Here is a 20,652-nt window from a genome sequence, read left to right on the forward strand (position 1 = left end):
CCCATGGATGAATATGAATAGTGACTATTGTGTCTTGTCCGAGGTTTATTCAGAATATACTTTTCTTGGTATGCAAGGCTTTTAAAAGGTCTAAATACAGCAGTTGTGCGAAGGTACGGTCACACATACCTTGGTGAGGGAGTAGCCAATGCATGCCAAGGTGTCAGATGCGTGAACAACCCATGCTGTCTTGTGGATTGTGAGCACTGGCAAAGCAGATTTTCGGGAGTGTAGTTCGTTTGACTTAGGTTGGAATGGTCGACTGACTGAAAGGATACTACAAGCTTAATGCCTGCCACGTGGGGTCAACGACATACGTCTTTCCTATTGGTTGATGCTTGGTTAAAGTTCACTAATGTTGAACTCCATGCTTCTGATGTATTGAAAGCAACATGTGCCAACGTCATCAACACGCCGCAACCGGAAACTCCATCCTTTTGTTCCCATAGAATACTGTATGTGTGACCATAATGTTGTTTCCTTCACAAATGTTACTCTGTTGAATTATTATTTTTTCCTTTAACATGGCGGACTACATTGCAAACTATCTTTTCTTCTGAATGTTTCTGAAAACATTTGAGGTAAGGAATCGATGCCGTAAGAGACAGTTGGTATGCGGAGGAGCTCTGTTGTGGTTCAACGCCGTTGATTGGCTGAGATACGCCTAGTCCCTGTTTCACTATGAAATACGCCACGATATGCTCGCAAAAAAACATTGCACATTGTCTTTGACCTCTTAAGTTAAGAGTTGGCTCTGTACTTGGTTTGCTCTTATTTTCTTCTACACTAAATGTCTTCGACGAGATTTTAGCAGATCTACCTATAGCGACATCGCATTGCGACGCATTGTGAGCTTGTAGATCTGTTATTGCTGCTGAATCTTCCCCAGAATAGGGGGCACTCAGGTTGAAGTGGTTAAAGATCAACTCCCTCTTTAACACTGAAGGGTTCTCATTTGAAGCATGTAGGGTTTTATCATCAAAAAAAGACAGGAAGTCATTTTACTATAACACGCCTCCACCAAGGCCAAAGAGTGGGCTGCTGGAGTGGCTGAATTCCTGTAGAATTCAGTGTCAATACCTCTGTTGAACTCTCTACTGTATCTTTCACACAGCCTGCAGACACCAATACTGTCAGTTGGATAAGTCCCAATGTGGATAGGAAGCTTCCTGTTGCCATCTGTAGTGTGTGTGTGTGTGTGTGTGTGTGTGTGTGTGTGTGTGTGTGTGTGTGTGTGTGTGTGTGTGTGTGTGTGTGTGTGTGTGTGTGTGTGTGTGTGTGTGTGTGTGTGTGTGTGTGTGTGTGTGTGCGTGTGCGCGTGCGTGCGCATGAGAAAGGAAGAGACAGAGAATGCTTGATTGTTTTCTACACAAGCTATATGAAAATTGTAAGAATGACAAGTTGCCTCCTCTATATGCAGACGGTGACATTTTGCTTATGAAGTTATGAAATTCGATCTTTACCGCAGTGGATCAAATGCCATTTATCAGTGAAGATGACATACCATTTATCATACCAAAGCGAGACTGACAGCACACTGTCTTCTTAGACAGAGGCTAGGTTCATTGACCTTGGGACTTGGTTAACAGAGATAGATCACAAATCGATACATTTCATCTCTTAATTGACCCCACTGGGTCATGTCTATTATACCCGGGTTGTTATTTATTGTCTTTCAGCACTGCGTATGTATAACGCTGGTGCAACAAAAGGCAATTGGAGTCCTTTAGGAGATGGATAGGCCATGTTGACATCAATTACATCTCACCTGAGTATTAATAACACCACACAGTTGATCCAAGTTATTGAATTCTTCTAAAACTTTCATCCACAAAAAAGAAGAAACAGCTAGTATATAACTATTGTCAACAGTAAGGGATGTTGTTTGCAATTATTGCAAGGTCTTGATTGCGGTTACGGTGGATGTTAATGTGAGGCTTAGGTTTAATGGAGAATTATGATAAGTGGTATTTCATCTTGGCCAGAAAGTAAAAACTCAAATTTAGATTTATGTTCAGCACATACTGTACATGATTCCTCTCATCTAGCTGTGATTAATTAAATGAACTCAGCATTGATGGCAATAATAACATTTACTCCCGCACAGACTTATTAGCTGCTAAATTCATTCTAAAATTCTGTGCTGCAGCCTAGACTACGTGAAGTGATTATATGAGCGCTGGTAGTAAAGGATACATACATTACACACTGATCCCTGAAGATTTCCTCCATAATTGATCTGTGGTGTTTTTAAGCATCTTTGATATCAAGAGTGAGTGCTGATGCCATGGTTAGGTGTTGAGGGAGTAAAAAATCTAAAGAAAATCTCGACTTGTCTCTGCTCCGTTTTAAAGTAGAAACCTCAACGGCCTGACAGATTAGATGAGATGTCCACAAATCAGCATTATGTTTGTGTTCTAATCATACTAAGAGCTTCTTATGATTAGAATCACTGTTAATCAAATTGGGAAGCCTTAAGGAAATTATGGTTTCTCTACGTATGAGGAGGTAGATATAGTTGGGTCTTTTGTGTTTTGTTTTTTTTGTGGTTGCTGCGTTGTTGTGGATTTACTGCAATATAAATCTGGGCCTCAGTAGCCATAAGTTAGTATCATTAAATTGTTACTGCTACTCAGCATCCAAAAAGTCGAGGAGGGGTAAGTGTTTGACAGGTTAATCAAAACACATCAGTCACATGTCTCTGTTCTATAAATCACTTTTTTATGCTTTAAGTTTGCACTTCATTTTGGTTATTGTCCCCTGTCCGAATAATCCATCATGCTGCTTACACGGGAAGGGGACCATAGAATATAATATAATAACCTAATATTATAATTATTGTTATTATATACTGTATATTTATTATTATTAACAATAATGATGCAAAACAACAACAACAACAATAATAAGATTAATAATATTAATAATAATATTTTTAAAAATATTTTGTGTGCATAGTAGAACATACAAGGTGTATCCTTACCACAAGATCAAGATTTTGCTTGGGATAAGCTTACTGGACTGGATCAGGTACTGTATATGCATGGTACAGTATGAAAATACAGCCAACCTGAACCAATTTATAACTGGTAATTAAAGTGGCTAGGCTTTAAATGAGGAGGGACAGTAGAGAGCGCATGGCACTGCATGATAAGTGAGTTTTGCCTACCCATTTTCCTTTCCCCTTGCGTGAGTCAGTAATGCCAGATGCCAAAGCTGACAGCTCAGTTAACATGGTAATCATGAGATCAATGAGTGCTAAACGACCCAGTGAAAGAAAACTCCATCATTTCTATGGCTCCATGGGGAAAGAGCTGCCACGTAATATACAGTAATTTTACCTATTTACATTTATTTAGTTAAAAGAAATATGGTTTCAATTCCCTACATGGATAGCATTGTACCCCAGGGATTACATCTTCACTTTTATCAGGTGCACCGATCCCATTCACCCACTGTCATTCCTGGAATACAAACCATGTTTTTGTTTAGCCATTTAAAATGTGTTTTTAACCTGGAAATGTGGAAACTGAAACAGAGATAGCCTTTGGCAGCCACGATGGTGCGGTAACTATGACCGATTTAATGTTCCTCAATGTCTGTATTACAAACTCAGAAATGGAAACTATGTCACTGGTGGAATCTTGAATGCTGCTGTGATCCCATCTGATGTCCCAGTGTATTCATTGTCCAATATCATAAAGACTCACCAGGCCACTGAAGGAGAGAGAGGAGGGGGGGGGGAGGGGGGTATCTATGGTGGTCTGACAAGGACAGAATTTTTTATGCTGTCTGACATGGATTCTGTCAGACGCAGAATAACATTGGTGGCCATACACCCCCCTCACACACACACACACACACACACACACACACACACACACACACACACACACACACACACACACACACACACACACACACACACACACACACACACACACACACACACACACACACACACACACACACACACACAGTTACAAGTACGTCATCACACAGAAGATTTACTATGATATTTTGTTGTTTACCTGATCTACTGGAAGGCTTTTAGCTTGAACTTCCATTCAGTTTAAGATATCTTAAACTGAATGGAAACTGACCACAGGAAGCTGGAATCAACAAGCCGTAAAAATGCCTATGTAACTAGCTTTCTAGATCGGCAAGAGAGTTTAAACTTAAACTCTAGAGAGTTTAAGGCTGAAGATGTTCACGTTGTCAATTACACACCATTAAAAGGGCTAACCAGATAATGATGAGAGAATACAAATATCAGGATTACGTCCTCGCCTCCTCGATAATGGGCATCTTTTCTCATTCTCTTTCTCTCAACATAATACTATGTTGGCTGGCAACCCCTCCCTCAAGAATTGCATTGCAAAGCGTTTTCGCATCCAAATCTAAATCATTCTATTTTGCTTATGTTGCAGTGCCGGGAGTAAAACTCTGGCATGTCCAATACCATAAAAGTTCATTTGTTGTCTCCGCTAGGCCGAAGGCGTGGCCGAGACTATGTTTTCGCCCCTGTCCGTCTGTCCTTATGTGTGTGTGTGTGTGTCCGTTCGTAAGTGAGCAGACAATTTCTGGCACCGTTGGACCAATTGGCGCGAAACTGTGCACACACACTCCCTGGAGGCCAGAGCAGAACCTCTCCCCTAAAATGTTCACATCACCCTATTATAGCGCCACCACAAGGCTGATTTTTGCTTAAAAAATTACTCCTATTTTGTCCAAACATCACACATCAATATTTTTCATATTCCATCCTGACTGGCTGTCTATATAGCAGCTTTTAAAATGCAACAATTGCAACAATGTTTACATTTCTGATCAGGATTTGCCCCATAACCCTCTAGGTTAAGGGAACAGTTTTGTTTAGAAACACACAGCTGTCCCTTTGGGTTATGGGAACGATATCACTTATACTATACTCAGCTCTAAGTTACAGGTGACAAGCGTCAAAATATGCTACATGGTGCACTTTTAAACCACTCTGGTATCCTGGTATCTCCTGTGTGTTAACCATGTTAACTGAGCTGTCGTGACCTGTCCGGCCCTGGGACTTCTGAATCATTCAGCATTTTCTGCCACTTATGGCGCCCCTGGCTAGATGAGCCAACATATGGCTGCCAGAACCCCAGACTGGTAGACCCATAAATCACTGATGACAGCACATAATGAATGCAGATCTATCAGAAAGGGCTGGTTTGCTACTCTTTCTCTGAAGCGACAGTACAGTATAAGTTTGGCTCAGAAGACGTAGTTTAGAGAGTTCCCGAAAATCAGAGTAAAAATGATACACATAAACTCCATCTAGTTAGGGTTTGGGCCTGATAACCGGTTTCCGGGTAGGCAAATTATTCGGTTTTGATAAGCTCAGGGTCAAACATATCACTTCTTTTTACCCCAGATCTGAAATATTTTCCATGTTTTAATTTTGAAACTGAATTAATAAATAAGCTGATTCGTACTTTTGAACCACAAGCCTTACTCCTAATAGCCATGTAATATGTATGAGCTGTTCTATGCCTGAGATTGCAATAAGCTGGCATATACATGCTTTAAGCTCCCACCGCAATGATGCATCCAAAATAAGAGGGGTGAATTTCATTTGCATCTGATTTAATTATATTACAGCTTTTACCCGCCACAGAGACAGATGCCTCATGCCAGGCAGTTGTTGTAAATAAGAAATTGTTCTTAATGACCTGCCCAGTTAAACACAGCTGAAATAACAATAATGATAATAATAATAATAATAATAAAAATAATTTGTATTGCCTTTTAACTTCTTTAGGTATAATATCACATTATGAGAGTGTTATGTTGTCAAGGTCAAGGACATCATTGTACCCTCTCAAAGCCCCTATCCCCAGTCTCCTGATCTTGCTACCTCACCTTCATTACAGTTTCTGATCAGCACATCTGGGCCTCATAAGTGGACAGATGGAGAGTAGATGAGGCCTGTCTTAAGACTGGAAACCAAGCAGGTGTTCACAACTTACAGTACAACAGGGATATATTTGCCTGACTCACTCAACTCTCCTCGGACGTTGTTGAAGGCCTTTTGCAGAAACTCGATAGTCTCACATGCACTGCTGATGCACGGCTGATACTTGACGCAATATTTAAAAGGCCTTTAGCAGAAACTCGATAGTCTCAAATGCACTGCGGATGCACGGCTGATCCTTGACGCAATATTGAAATGTAAATTAGCACAGATCAGATCAATGCCATTTTTGCAAGACGTTCTTGGTCAGTTGACGTGACGCGGTAACGGACCACTTAAACATACTTCATTGGCCGGGGCACCCCAGGAGTCTGTACTTGGGCCACTTCTTTATTCCCTTTCACCAAATCTATTAGACAAAAATAATATGCTCAACGAATGTTCGCCTATGACATGCCCAGAATAGGGACGTCAGGGTTCATGTGGTTAAATAGCAAACAGCACGAGAATATGCAGCATGTTTCTCTCCTGCCAAATGACTTAGTCCATCATGTTTTTAAAAATGAACCTATAATAGCTGCAGAGAGGACTTTTTTTTACACTGTTCTCCAACCGCTTACTCTCCAGAAAGAGTCTTATTTCCTTCTGTCAACCTGTCGACCTGCATAATATAATATCAGTTTACTGTATAATGTATATCTCTCTCTCTCCCTCTCTCTACCCCTTTCTATCTCAGTGTGCACATGTACACACACGCCAATAGACACACGGAGGCATACATTTTTTTACCTCAAAACCTTCTCTAAATTATCTTGCAAGTCAGAGGGCCTGTGAAACTGCCAGGATGATGGTAGGACAGAGGGGGATTGTGGGTAATTTCATGTCACATTTCCAGCATACTTAAGAGTAGACAGATAATAACTTAAGAGTCCACAGTGACAGAAGTTACACCCATGTCTACAAATATTACATTTTTGCACACATCCTTATTTATCTGAAGGTTATTCTGATCTTTTTTCTTTTTTTGTATAGACATTTGCATAAAAAAATCACAAATTGTTTATTTTTATAATGGGGTTATTTAGCTCACTGGCTTAGCTAGATCACCTCTTTGATGATTATAGCACTGACATATAGCATGGAAGCCAGCTCATTAAGAATCGCTGCAGACTTGTTCTATTCCTTGCACATAGATTGGTTGCAATTCAACAAGACATGACTTATTATTCCTCTGTGGTTGGCTGAAGAGTGCCAGCTTGGCGTAATCAATGTTGGTTGAGGTGCATAGATAGGGATGAACAATTCATCCACACACACACACACATACACACACACACACACACACACACACACACACACACACACACACACACACACACACACACACACACACACACACACACACACACACACACACACACACACACACACACACACACACACACACACACGTTTTCTCCTTCACGTCTCTTTCTCGCTCCAAACTACATTAAACTTTGTTATCACTCTTCCCTCCAACTGTCTCTGTCTTCACTTCCTGTTCTTCTCTTCTTTGTTTCTCTGAGTTCTGATTGCAAACTACTCTGATTGCAAACTACTCAGGTGAAACAGTAGCCCAACAGAATTAATGATCTCATTTGGGCCCAGAAGCACCTGTCACTGAATCTTGTAGCCTACTCTCATTCTCTTTCCTTTCCTCTCATTATCTCCGCCAGGCAGTAGTGATGGGAACTATCGTTCATTTCAGTGACTCCAGTCATTTCGTTCCTGTTCACTAAAAAGATAAGTTTCACCATTCAGTGCTTCAGGTTCCACCCTCCTTACGTAGTGCAGTCCAATGACGAAAGCGGAACATCTCTTTTCAGCCAGTGAAACATGCTTCATTTTCCAATTGACTGACTGAACCTTGCATCGCCAGGCTTTCTAAATGGAGGAAATTGAACGACGCGAGGAACGATAACTTTTGAGGAAGTGACCATGTTCGTTCCTGACCCAACACTATCAAGCAGAGATAAAGTTCTCATTATTCTATTCACATAACATGGCTATGATTGCCTTCCAAAGTTTGCAAGGGGCATATTTTACAAAAAATGCCAAAAATAATTAATGCAGCGTCCGATCTACCCCAAATTCTTATCACGCATTGAGGACAAAAAATACATTTAAAAAAGAGGTATTTTTAGGAAAGCTTAAGAAACAGGATATTTACTTACGACCCATTATGGGTCGTGACCTGAAGTTTGGGAAAGCATCATTTACAGTCAAGGCTGGGGTCTAGATTATGCTTCTGTTTTTAATTCAGACTGGTATCTCCACCTTTCACTCTCTCTACCATGCCACAATACCCACCCTCCCTCAGGAAGAAAGGCTTTGGACTGGAGGAGAGAGGGTGGCTTTTATGCTGAAGTGCTTATGTGTGTCCTGACACTGAATCATGGTGCTGGGATCTGATTAAATTGTGTGCACCTGCGCACACACACACTTCCAATTGTACTAGCCTTTTCTAGCATTAGTGGTAAAGGTGGTAACAGTGATGTGTTTTTAATCAACATTCAGGAAACCACACACACATTAATTGTTACAGACGCTAAAACTTGTATTGCCTCGGTGCCTGCGGAAGCAAACAAATGGCTCCAGAGGTACAGGCACTTATGCAACCATTGTCAACAGCCTTACGCTTCATTTAATGACAAGCCCTGTGTGCCAGCCCTAAAAATGCCCCACAGTCACTGCAGTAAGTGAGTGACTGTGTTTATTCAATGTATTTTCCTATAAACAATGGAGAGCTGAGTAAGGCAGCAACAATGGTTGTTGATCAGAACTGTATCCCTCCTCCCTAAAGTAAAAAGTTAAATGGTGCCAAATAGTGTCACACTTCAGAACAAAGGCTATGAGTTTAAGGTCTCTTCCCATCTTAACTGGGCAAGTAGATCAAGCTGATGGACTCCCCAGTACCCCATTTGCAACACAGTAGTATACCTGGATTCTTAAAATGTTACCAATACCTTAAAACAGGGGTCTTCAACGTTTTCAGGCCAAGGACCCCCTAACTGAGAGAGAGATGAAGCAGGGACCCCCTCTATATCGTATAAAATTGCATTTCAGATAAACTTTTGCTGCTCTTTTTTTCCCTCTACACCTATAACTCTTTGCCTAAAATAGGCATTGTGAGCTTGTAGATCGGCTATTTTTGCCTTAAGTTCTCCTCAGAAAAGGGATGCTAGGGTTCAAGTGGTTGATGTAAAAAAAAAAATCATTTCACACAAAGATTTGGCGGACCCCCTGTAGTAACTCTGAGGACCCCCTAGGGGTCCCGGACGAAGACCCCTGCCTTAAAATATGTACTAATGATATGATGCAAAGCCATCCAATCAGATTCGCATTACAAAGTTGTCCTGTAAGAATTGGTTTAGCCTGGTGGCTCAGCAACTTGTGAGTGCACAGACCACAAGGCTTCAGTGAGCACAAGGACCTGGGATGAGAGCAGGTCTATGTTACCTCGATCACATGTTCCCTCAGCCAACCCAACCCTACAGTAATTCCAACTGCAGAAAATCTGAGTTGTGTTAGAAAGCCTTCCAATCACAATTACCGTTACTAAACCGTGCAATCAATGCCAGTCAATCAGAATTGCAATTATTAACTGTCCAATCAGACTACTGTCATGTACCTCCACTTGAGACATACACATAGGATTTGTGTGTTCGGCCAGTCCTCGCAAAAAGGTAAAGTCATAAATGTCCACGTTTAGCACCAGAAAGTTGCACTCAAACGACCCACAAAGTTGGCCAGTAAATACCAGTGGTAATCACGTATAATTTCAACACATACAGTACAGTAGTGGACAAGTGGCAAACTATGTTCCAGGTTAATGGTAAAGCTCTCCATATAACTCTCAAAAGGCCTTGCCTTTTGCCAGTCCACACTTGTAAATAAAAATTAAAAAAGATAAACTACAATCTCTTTATCATGTGTGTACATTACTGTAACAGTTACCCTACATGTAACAACAACAAAGAACAGAGTTCCTGCTGCCTTCCATTACTCACATCTTGCAGTTGGCTACATTTACCAGTTGCTAATGACCACCATACTTTTCAGAATGTACTAGTTGAGGATTGATTGATTGATACAAAAAAAGCTAAAAGCGTATTTCCAAGGTGGAGCCATTGTGTATAACCTGGAGGGGGGTAACAAATGGAGCAAAAACTGTGAAAAAGAATAATTAAAAAGAAAAGAAAAAAGTTTTGTGATTCTACATAATACATTTCAAAATCAGGTGAAGCTGCTGGTAAGCAAGCTTTTTAGAGAGGACTTAACGCTAGCCATCGAGCGAATGTAATTAATGCTTGTGGGTAGACGACTTCGGCCTATACAGCTTTTGAATCGGCAAGGCACAAAGTTGGTGCATGGAGCTTCCTCTGGTAGCATGACTATGTACCGCACTAACCTTAGAAAAGTAATGATGTAAACACTAGGCGCAGCATTGATTGAAATCCTGTGAACTATACTCATCTGAGGGATCAGTGTAAGATTGTTTTTTACCCATCCATTTGTGTGGCTCTTGAAAATAAGTTGTCATCCAGGAATACCTCAGAAAAAGGTATTTGATTGAGTTGCATAATTTTGTGGCATTGGCGATGTTTACCACTGATTGCCAGGAGACATGAGAGAACAGAGGAGGAAGAGGTGAGAGGAGGGGATGAAGGGAAGAGATGATTTCAGAGCAGTGATAGGGCTCAGACAGGGGGGATTGTTAGACAATCATCCCTAGCTGATTGACGAGCACAAGTGGAACTAAAGTGGAAACTACTTTAAGTACAGGGACAGTAGAGGGAAGTGAAATTGAGTTGGAAAGAGATGACAAAGTTGGAATCTACGCGCCATATGGTTCAAGGTAGGGCTGGGCGATATGGACGAAATCAAATATCATAATATTTTTTTACCAAATATCTCGATGTTGATCATTAAAAAAATAGACCTAAAAATAGACCTAGTTCAAGGCATTCTGTAAACTCCAACAAACTGCTGAAAGAAACCGTGATGATATTCAAAGTTGTCTGTCCTAATTAAAGGAATCTATTTAGGAGTTGTTAAGTATGCAGAGTTGATGAGTGTACCAGAGAGACTTTGTTCTCTCCTGACAAACGATGTAAGCAGCACGATGGAAAGCAAGCCATGCAACGTTCTCACATCTTCCGATCCTCCTTCACTGTGATACTGTCGGCTTGTTGATATATTCTACAGTATGTTCATTTATCAAGTGAGTTCAGTCAGTCGATTAACAACTCCATCTTGGTTGGGGGGACATCATAAGCAGTGGCTGAGAAAATATCAGTTGTCTAATGGAGATCACAATTTATACTTTGACATGCTGCTCACTTCCTGACTTGTCAGCCCTGTCAAAAGTAAGTGGGTGGTGTTCCAGCATCCAAAAATAGATGGCACAGCACTTTCTCATCAATAAATGGTCCTCTATTATTATTATTTATTTTTTCATACACAATGTAGTGTATTTGTCATTGTCAAATAGCACTAACTCTTTACTTTATTTCAGCCATTTAGTCTTGCCACCCCTGTGCGTTACAACCGGCCGTTCACTCTTATTTTATTATTCTCTTTTACTGTTAGTTGTATCTCTTTGAATCCGCCCTGTGTTTCATAACTGCAGTACAGCCATGACAACTGAATTTCCCCCATTGGATCAATAAAAGTCTATCTATCTACCCACCTGCGCACACAGACTCCACGGTCTGTATGTGTGTCTTTGTCTGTGCTTGTGTGCTGTTTTTCCACCACCCCTTGGGATAATGAATGAGCAGATGGACAGTGGGAATGATGATGTGTTCCTATATCATAATACACAATGGCACAGTAATATCTAGCAATACATCACCATCACTCTGTGCATCACTACAGCAGCTGGCAACCCGGAAGCCATGGGTCCCATAATACCAACAAATTTCACTGCAATTCCCCCAATGTCATGCGCATACAGTACCTGGCATATCAACACCAGCTGTAGGTAATGTACTGTAGAAGCACCTGCTATCCTTATCAATTCAGCATGAGCCAAAATCTTAGTATGGGATGGAATGACTGCAGGTTTTCCTCTTGGCAGAAATCAATATTAAATTATTCCCAACAGGCAAAATGAGCTCTTAGGAAGTAGTACTTTGTCTGTAAAGAAATTTCTGGAATATTATACATGCGCGCGTGCGTTCGCGCGTGCGTGTGTTTGAGACAATACCTGGAAATGCATATGACTAAGACCTCATAAGGGCGTGAGTTACATGCATTTCGAGTTCATTTCACTGTCAGGTTATGACTTCAAAGCAACTGGGTTTCTTACCCCCCCCCCCCCCCCCAGAACAAAATCCCTCATTTAACTTGCATAATTAAACATAACAAGTGACAATTTACTAAAACAAACATACACTACATATAATTCATAGCAAATTATAGATTTAAGAACAATTAGGGCAGAATAAGTTGCTGGGGCACTAGCCGTTACTTATGACACATTTATAAAATAACATACTTAATTGATTGGCAAAGAAAGGGAAGAGACCAAGGCACTCTTTTTAATAGTCATGCATGGCAAGAATAAAAAATACACCTACGCATTGCGGCAACAATGCCTTCATCAGGGTGACTAAGTAAGTAGTCTCTGTACTACACAGGAGTTGAAGTATTCAGAGTGTGAGACGAGAGCGAAAGAGAGAGAGAAGAAACCCTCTCTACATGATCCTGACATGAGATCTGACACACACACACACACACACACACACACACACACACACACACACACACACACACACACACACACACACACACACACACACACACACACACACACACACACACACACACACACACACTTTGGATGAGAAAGTGTTCCTCTCAGCTGCTATGAGCTGCATGGGGGCTTCTTAATTAAGGCCACAAATTAGTTCAGGAAACAAACCCCAAAACTGGAACATAAGCAGAAAAAGACAATCTAGCCACTACCATTACCAGCACATACGCACACACACACACACACACACACACGCACGCACGCACGCACGCACGCACACTCTTAAGCCTCGGATATATTGAGCCAAGCCCCTTGATTAACTACTACTGTTAATTTTTTATAATAACATTTTTATAATACATCATCTTACATTTTCCCTTAGATGTTATTTAGCAAAGAATGAAACAACGATCATGGCGTATTCTACCTGGATTATGGGTGATGTGGTGTTTAGTATGAAGGTAAGAGCACAGCAGTCACTCATGTCTCTGTCTCAACTTGTCCTCAGATCCATCACTCACACATCAGCGCCACTGGCTAAGTTCATTGTTTGACAGGAATAGGTTGAAAGCTTGGAACGTCAGTTACAGTACTTTCTTGATTTCACACCAGCTAAGGATCCTACTAATGTTAGCTGTAATTGATCAAACACAGTGCTGGCGGCATACTTTTGTACTATTCTTCTTTGGCTTATTGTGTAATATCAGTTGTGATTTGTTGATGATGATGATGATAATGAATTTATTTGTATAGCGCTTTTCCAAACATAGCTACAAAGTCCTTTACAGACATGTTAAAAACAGCAATAAAACTAGAAAATGTGCTCCTCGGAGCACAGGTCTCCGCCAGTACTGTTCCTGATTAATCCTGTCTTACCTCACTTCGAAAGATATATATGATCTTTCGAAGTGACACACCTATTTATAGGTCTCTATTTCATCATGCGTCCCGCTAGCCAATCAAAGCACACCCTATGTCACGTGGGTGTGCTTGTGCTATGTCAAAGCAACATATTGTCACGTGTCACGTGAAGCTTGACCAATGTTAGCTTGGTGGACACACGGAAGGACGAGAACGAAAACATAGTCTCCTGGCGGAGACAATAAGATTAAAAAAAGCAATCAGAGCTGACATAAGCACATACACTTAGGAAAAACACTTAACATACAGATATGTTTTCAGCAGTGATTTCAAAGTGGACACCAAGTCTCTGCTAGCCTAAGATTCACGGCAGGGCATTCCAAAGCTTACGTGCTTTTATTTTTTGGTTTGACCATGGATTATTCTTTCTACGCCTATGGTTATTTGATATAGTTTATTTGGTAATGTGTGATCACGGTAGAGGGTAGGCAACAATGTAGGTCTATATAAAACTCATTATTGGAGCTGGACAACTAAACCATGCAGTTTGGTGAAATGGTCGGTTAAAACTATTTCACTATATTTCCAGATGTAATAAATACATACAGAGGTTGAAGACCTCCTGATGAAGGTATGCTTTAAAGTTGAAAAGACATGACATTGACTGATTGTATATTGATAGAATACTTTATTAGTCAGACATTAAAACAGTACATAAGACATTTCGGCTAAAAGGACAACACAGAAAAGTCCTGGGGACCATTGTGGTCATGTTATGACATGTTATGACATTGTGATATGTGAAGCCACTAACGGAGTTGTTGAAGCACTTCAAAAATTATTTCTTTTTGCAGCAGTTTTCCACCCACCCTTCTAACATAAAATGTATTATAAAATAGAAAAGTGTGCTTCTCTAACTTTGGAAGTCAGTCATAGCCAGTTGGAATGTAGTCTCGCGTAGCCAGACCCCACAGAAAATGAAAAACAGCGACCTCTGCTTTTCTGATATTCTGTGGAGTCTGGCAGGAGTATAATGTTAGACTAGAGCGCAGGGAAACACCGGTTTCATGTCTGCCTATAGCGCATCACTTCCGGTTGGTGCGACCATGTTTTCATTCCCACTAACAATATTTCTACACGGAACACTAACACCACTTCTCCCAGAGAACATGGATGGTTTTGGTTATAAGCCCACTTGTTTCTATGATGAAAGAGTAATTTAAAATGTGAATATCTTTCCGTGGTTTTGTCCGCTCCGAGGACGCTATTGTTAAATTAGTTTCGGCTAGTTTCGAGGGGGGGAGGGTGGATCATGGTGGATGGACACGTGAATCCCGCCCACTACATTTGATTGGGTAAAGCGCGGCCCACTTCCTGATCTGAAGGCACGCCCACTTGTATCCAATGCGCACTGGTTAGGACGAACCGCTCCGACAGATTCCACCGCAGGTCGGAATCTGTTCTTGAGAGATTAGTTGGAATGGGATCTGAGAAATCTAACTTACATCTTGATCACATGACCAAATCTGTAGGACTAGTAGCAAAACGTGTGTTTTGAAGAAAACACAAAATTTAATTTGGTGGATAATGGCTGGGGCCCGTATGGAGAGTGAGGGGAAAAAAAATAAGTACGACATACGGTTCAAGAGCTATTGGCCAAAACGGTGGAGGTTCTTCCTTGGTCTACTATGAGTGCACGTGCAAAGTTGCACAGCAATCGGGCGCAGTGTTAATGATTTGAGGCAGCATGTCATTAAAACCGCCCCCTCCCACAAACTTGGGGTGAGGTTTCGTCAAAATCGGTTGGAGTAGTAGCAAAAACTGTGTTTTGCAGGGCGCCTGCTGGCCTGGCGGTCCAGACGCATGCCACATGCGCTGGTGGTCCAGCTTGGCAGCGTGTTGTGGGTTCAACTTCCGGTCCCGACGACCTTTGCTGTGTGTACAATATTGTGTGGTGGAAATGGGCATGGCATATTTGGTAAGTTGGGAATATTTGGGAAGTTGGGGGAAATAATTTGGATTGTATGACCTACAGTTCAACAGCCAAAGGTGAATCGGCCGCTTATAGTGCCACCATGAGGCCGATTTGAAAAATGTAGGGTGGAATTTCTTCCTTGGCCTAGTGGGACTGTGCTTGCAAAGTTTCATGGCAAGCAAACTCTGCGTTTATGATTTGTGGCATTTTGTTCAAAACTTTGGAAGCCAATCTGAGCCAATCAGAATGGAATATGAAAAATGGGACACGCACACACACAGACGGACAGGGGCGAAACAGAGACGACAATAAATTCTGTTAATCCCACTTAACAGAAAATAAATCGAACAATGGACAATAGTTTTCCAAGATGACACTAATTCTAACTCGGCCAAGTTGCACCTCGCACAACATTTAGCTTTTATCATTGTTTCAGAGAGCCAATAAAAGACTGTTCCATCTCTCTCGCCCACAGCATGTTAACTGCTCCAAAACGCCTACCATCCAATTGAATGAAGAAGAAAAGGAACAAGACAAAATACAAAATATTACAAATAGGAGTACATTTATTTTGAAGAAACTAAGCACATTTCACCACTGAAACGCTTACAAAGCACAGCGGCTGTGTAGACAAAAAGGAACACTTTACAGGCTCAAAGATAACACAGCAAAACAGAGAGGGGGGGTGGACACAATGCGAGACTAATGTATTGCCTGTAACCAATCTTTCCCTTCAGAATTTAGGCAGAGAATAAAACCAGAAATGAAGGTAGCTACTTCTGAGCAGCACGGCAACAGCGGATAGCAGACAGCCAACACAGAGGATATAGAATAATAATAGACTACTGTACCTAGAACAACAAAGAAAAGGTCCATGAGAAAAGGTAAGCAAGCTAAGAAAAAAGATGTCTTCTTCCAGTGCTCTTGAAATAAATATTTCCTAGGACACAGGGCCATCACCTTCAGATGAGGGAAATATTTCACTTATTTGGTACACTAAGGATTGGCCTCCAGTTGACCAGGCCCATAGTGCTTTAAAATCTTTTCAGTTGTCGAGATTTAGATTAAGATACTGTACTGTTTGGAGGAATAACTCAAATGCTTTGTAGCCTATTTAAGCTCTGCATCCAATACAAATGCTCGTCTTAATGTAGCTCATCGTTCAGTCAGAGCAGTGAATGTCTGCAGGGCTCCTGTCTGCAAGTCAAATTGCTGTGTTTTCCTCTTGGTTGGTGAAGCCTATTGTTTATCCCCAGGCTCCTTTAAATACTTAATCGTGTTCTTCAAGGAGGGAGGGAAAGAAAACGAGATACGCAAAATCATATTTTATGGCTACCGAGGAGGAATTAAATCCTCGATCCCATGTTTCAAGAATTTGTGTTGGATGCCGTTAACTACCTTCATTTGGGAGCATGAGCGTCAAATCTCCTTTTTAATTTGAAGACACCCGCTCACATACTAGATGGGCAATTATGACATCACACATTCGGTGCCAAGGCGGCATCGATCTGGCCATTGTTCTGCTGAATGAATGGACGCTCACAATTACGGCCTGCTGAGGGCAATTTAGGGGAGGTAGCCTATTTATCTTGCTGAATCACGGACTCAATATGGACTTGATCATTTGCAGAGATCTGCAGCACTTTTTGCACCCCTGGCATCTCTACAGTATGTGCCGTGTTACTGTCCGGGAAGCTAGAAAAGAGGGTATGATTAACAGCCAAAAATCGAAAATATGATTTACATCAATGGCCACATTTACAAATGCCTCAATTTCAGAAATGATTAGATTTTTTTAAGGTAGTTTATTGAACATTGTATTGATTTAGTATAATCAACCCAGATTACTTTTTGTCTCTCTGCTTAGACCTTCAGCCTTTGAAGGATATAAGACTAATGCTTTCATTCCCAGTGAACACTGACAGCCTTAAGTATTAAGCTGCTTCTGACAATAAGAATCCTTAACATCCCAAACCAGGATTTTGTTGAGCATACACTGAGTAAATGTTTAGGTTGTGACACCACACAAAACAAGTCATCTTCCAGCTGTCTCTATCCACCATGAAGGAGTGCAGCTCCTCTGGAGTTGTGAGGCTGGTGTCCCTCTTGAGCCTATGTAGGACAGCCTTCTTCTCCCCCTCGAGGCAGTACCCTGCTTGGGCTCCCACAGTATAGTTGGACAGGCAGCAAGCTCAGGCTGTTGGACACAGTGGCCAGCAATCTTCAGACAGTGTTCCTTGATTTTGTCTGTCACTTTCAGCATGCTGTCATAAAGGTCAATGTTGTACATCAAGGGCCATATGCAGGTATATCAGACGTCTAGTGACTTCTCTGCCTTGTATTGGTTGTGAGGGTCCACGCAACTCTGAGCTGTAGAGTAGGAACAACTCAATTCTTGACAGTAACAGTGACCTTTTGAGTCTTGTGCTGACGTCCACACTTTCTTTATGTTGTGGAGCACTGACCATACCAGTCCCTGTCTGGTCCTCAGGCCCTTCTCACGACGTCGGCAAAGAAAGATATTTGAACTAGGTCAGATTTGAGCAGCATGCCGTCTCTGGTGTGGATAGTGTTATGTCAGCACCTTGGTTTTACCCACATTGAGACACTCATTCTCCCCTGACAAGGATATATTCATTGTATATTTATTGCTGCCTAAGAGTTGTGACTCAAAATGCATTAATGAGTAGTCTGCCTTTTTGTGTGTTCATGTGCCAAGATCAACGCTGTAAAGTATGCATATTTTTACGCATTCAAATACTTTTTGCATTATACAGTGGTCACCCTCTGTTTTACTCAGTATTTGAGACCAGGACTACAGTACTGTATGTCATTGGTGAAGTCAATGATATTCACCAGAGGAAACCCCAACCCTCACCCTAACTATTTCATAAACAACTTGAATTTCAGGTTAACAATGTACCAATTGTTTTAATATAAACAGCGGTGATACAGGGGGAGGAATGTGTCCATCATGATGACAGAAAGCAACTTGCATGGGCAAAAAGCAAATGACTGGCCAGGCCAAGCTACTGTCCTACTTACCCTGGGTAATTGGTATTGTTGTGCCTGGATTAAAGAATCAACTGCTTTGCATTGGACTATTATGTTTTTAAAAGCTTAACAGCCCAAAGAGGGACATAGCTGCTTTTGTTTAACAAAAGCCCCTGGCCATTGACCAGAGGAGAAGACAAATGCTGTGTTCACATGTGACTACTACATTACCCCTTCCTCTATGTACAGTATTTAATCACTTAAACCCTATACTTAGTTGAGGGGCTATACTCTATAGGTCCACTCCTTTTTCACTCTGGTCTGTGCTTGTTCTAAGGACACAGTCCATTTTCGTAATAACATTGGCTGAGAATCTTGAACCTTGAATTAAGTGAAAACTTAATCAGTTAATCTGAAAATAAATGTACTATTGCAATAAACAAAGTCTGTGCCTTTTAAACGCATAGTTTATCATCCCTGCCCTCGTTAGCCGAAGTTATCCAACCGAGGGCTTGTGTATCAGTCACCAAGCCGTACTGTAGAAGAGGGCTGAATCTGCAGCCGTGCCGGAGGTTGGATACAGAGGGTAAAGATTAATGCTGGGTGATCATTTGTTTATCACATAACCATGGCCTTATTTATTCACAAAGACAATGAGAAAATTGCATTTGCTCAACACTTTAATGTAATGAATAGATGAACATTACTGTAAACAAGGATCTGCAGCGGCAAACATAATTGCAGACCCACTGGGATTTCCTGACAGTGTGGGGAGGGGGTTGGCTGAGAAGCTTGGACCTTGAATGCCCAGATGATAATCTATTTATCAAGAGTGGGGTTTTGCTGAGAACATGTTCTTTTTTTAGCAGCGCGCCGCCCTGCGTCACATTCATGCAGTTATATAATCCACACCTGAGAGCTGCCAGGGACACTAAGCAGCGGTTGTGGAAGTAGAGGCTGTCTGAGACTTTCTCAGACGGCCTGAAGAGGTGAACCTAGCAGTGTGAACCTCACCTTGGACTGTCCTCTAAATAAAAAATAAAAACATAGATGGAATAAATAAAGATGAAATAAAAATGAAATATAATGTTGAAAGAAGAAGAAGAAAAAACAACATCATAATTTTATCCGCAGATGCCACATTGTTTTTCAGATTCATAAATTAGCCTCTAATCTTCTTCCACTGTGAAAGGGGATGAAAGCTTTCATCCTCTTTCAGGATGAAGGCTTTCATCCTCCTTTACAGTACTTCACCATGACCCTGTGTCGACACAGATAGACGGCAGAAAGTCGGGGCAATTTTCCATTGGCTGTCGACTGTAGTCCAAGTCATGCAGAGGTTCAGCCTGATGCCACTACTAGCCAACATGCGTTAGGTAGTGTCACACAGGGTCAGTGAGGCTCAGGGTTATCAGTAATCGTTTCCGAAAGGCTTTTCCTGAATGCATTAGAATACCCTACTTTTAGAGGCTTTAACTTCTTAAGCTTAAGAAATGAAGGGACTAGGATTTCTTTCTCTTTTTTTTAGGCATGAGCATAGGGGATACCTCTGTATTTAATAAGTTACACTTGCCTTTGCTGACCAAGGCAGTTTAATCTTTTCTAAGCAACTGTTTTCCAATATAGAATTAATATTAATATTAATATAAAACAATGTCATTTCAGTGCCATTCGAACATCCAAATTAACTTTTATTTCGGTATGAAGCTGTGTCTATCTGTGTGGCTTCCACACAGACGCAGGACTACACTTATTACAAACTAACTAACCTTGTAAAGCTCAAACTCTGTAGCGGTCCACTTAAGTGAAATGTAATGGGTAATTGTGGGAGAGATTGCTTCCTAATTGCCACACTCACATTTAAAGACCATCAGCTTGAACGAAGCACAGAGGGTTAATAGTAAGGGAGTGCACAGTGGTACCCGACAGACGCATGCACACTCACTGGTTAATAGTACAATAACATTAAGTCATACAGTGTATGTTTTTAGTTAACAAAAGTACATTTTGATATACGGTAATCTTTCACTGGTATATTTTTCACAAAAAACATTCCTCATAAATTTGTTTTTG

Source organism: Gymnoscopelus microlampas, assembly GCF_963454915.1.
Source record: "Gymnoscopelus microlampas genome assembly, chromosome: 16".
Taxonomy (NCBI): domain Eukaryota; kingdom Metazoa; phylum Chordata; class Actinopteri; order Myctophiformes; family Myctophidae; genus Gymnoscopelus; species Gymnoscopelus microlampas.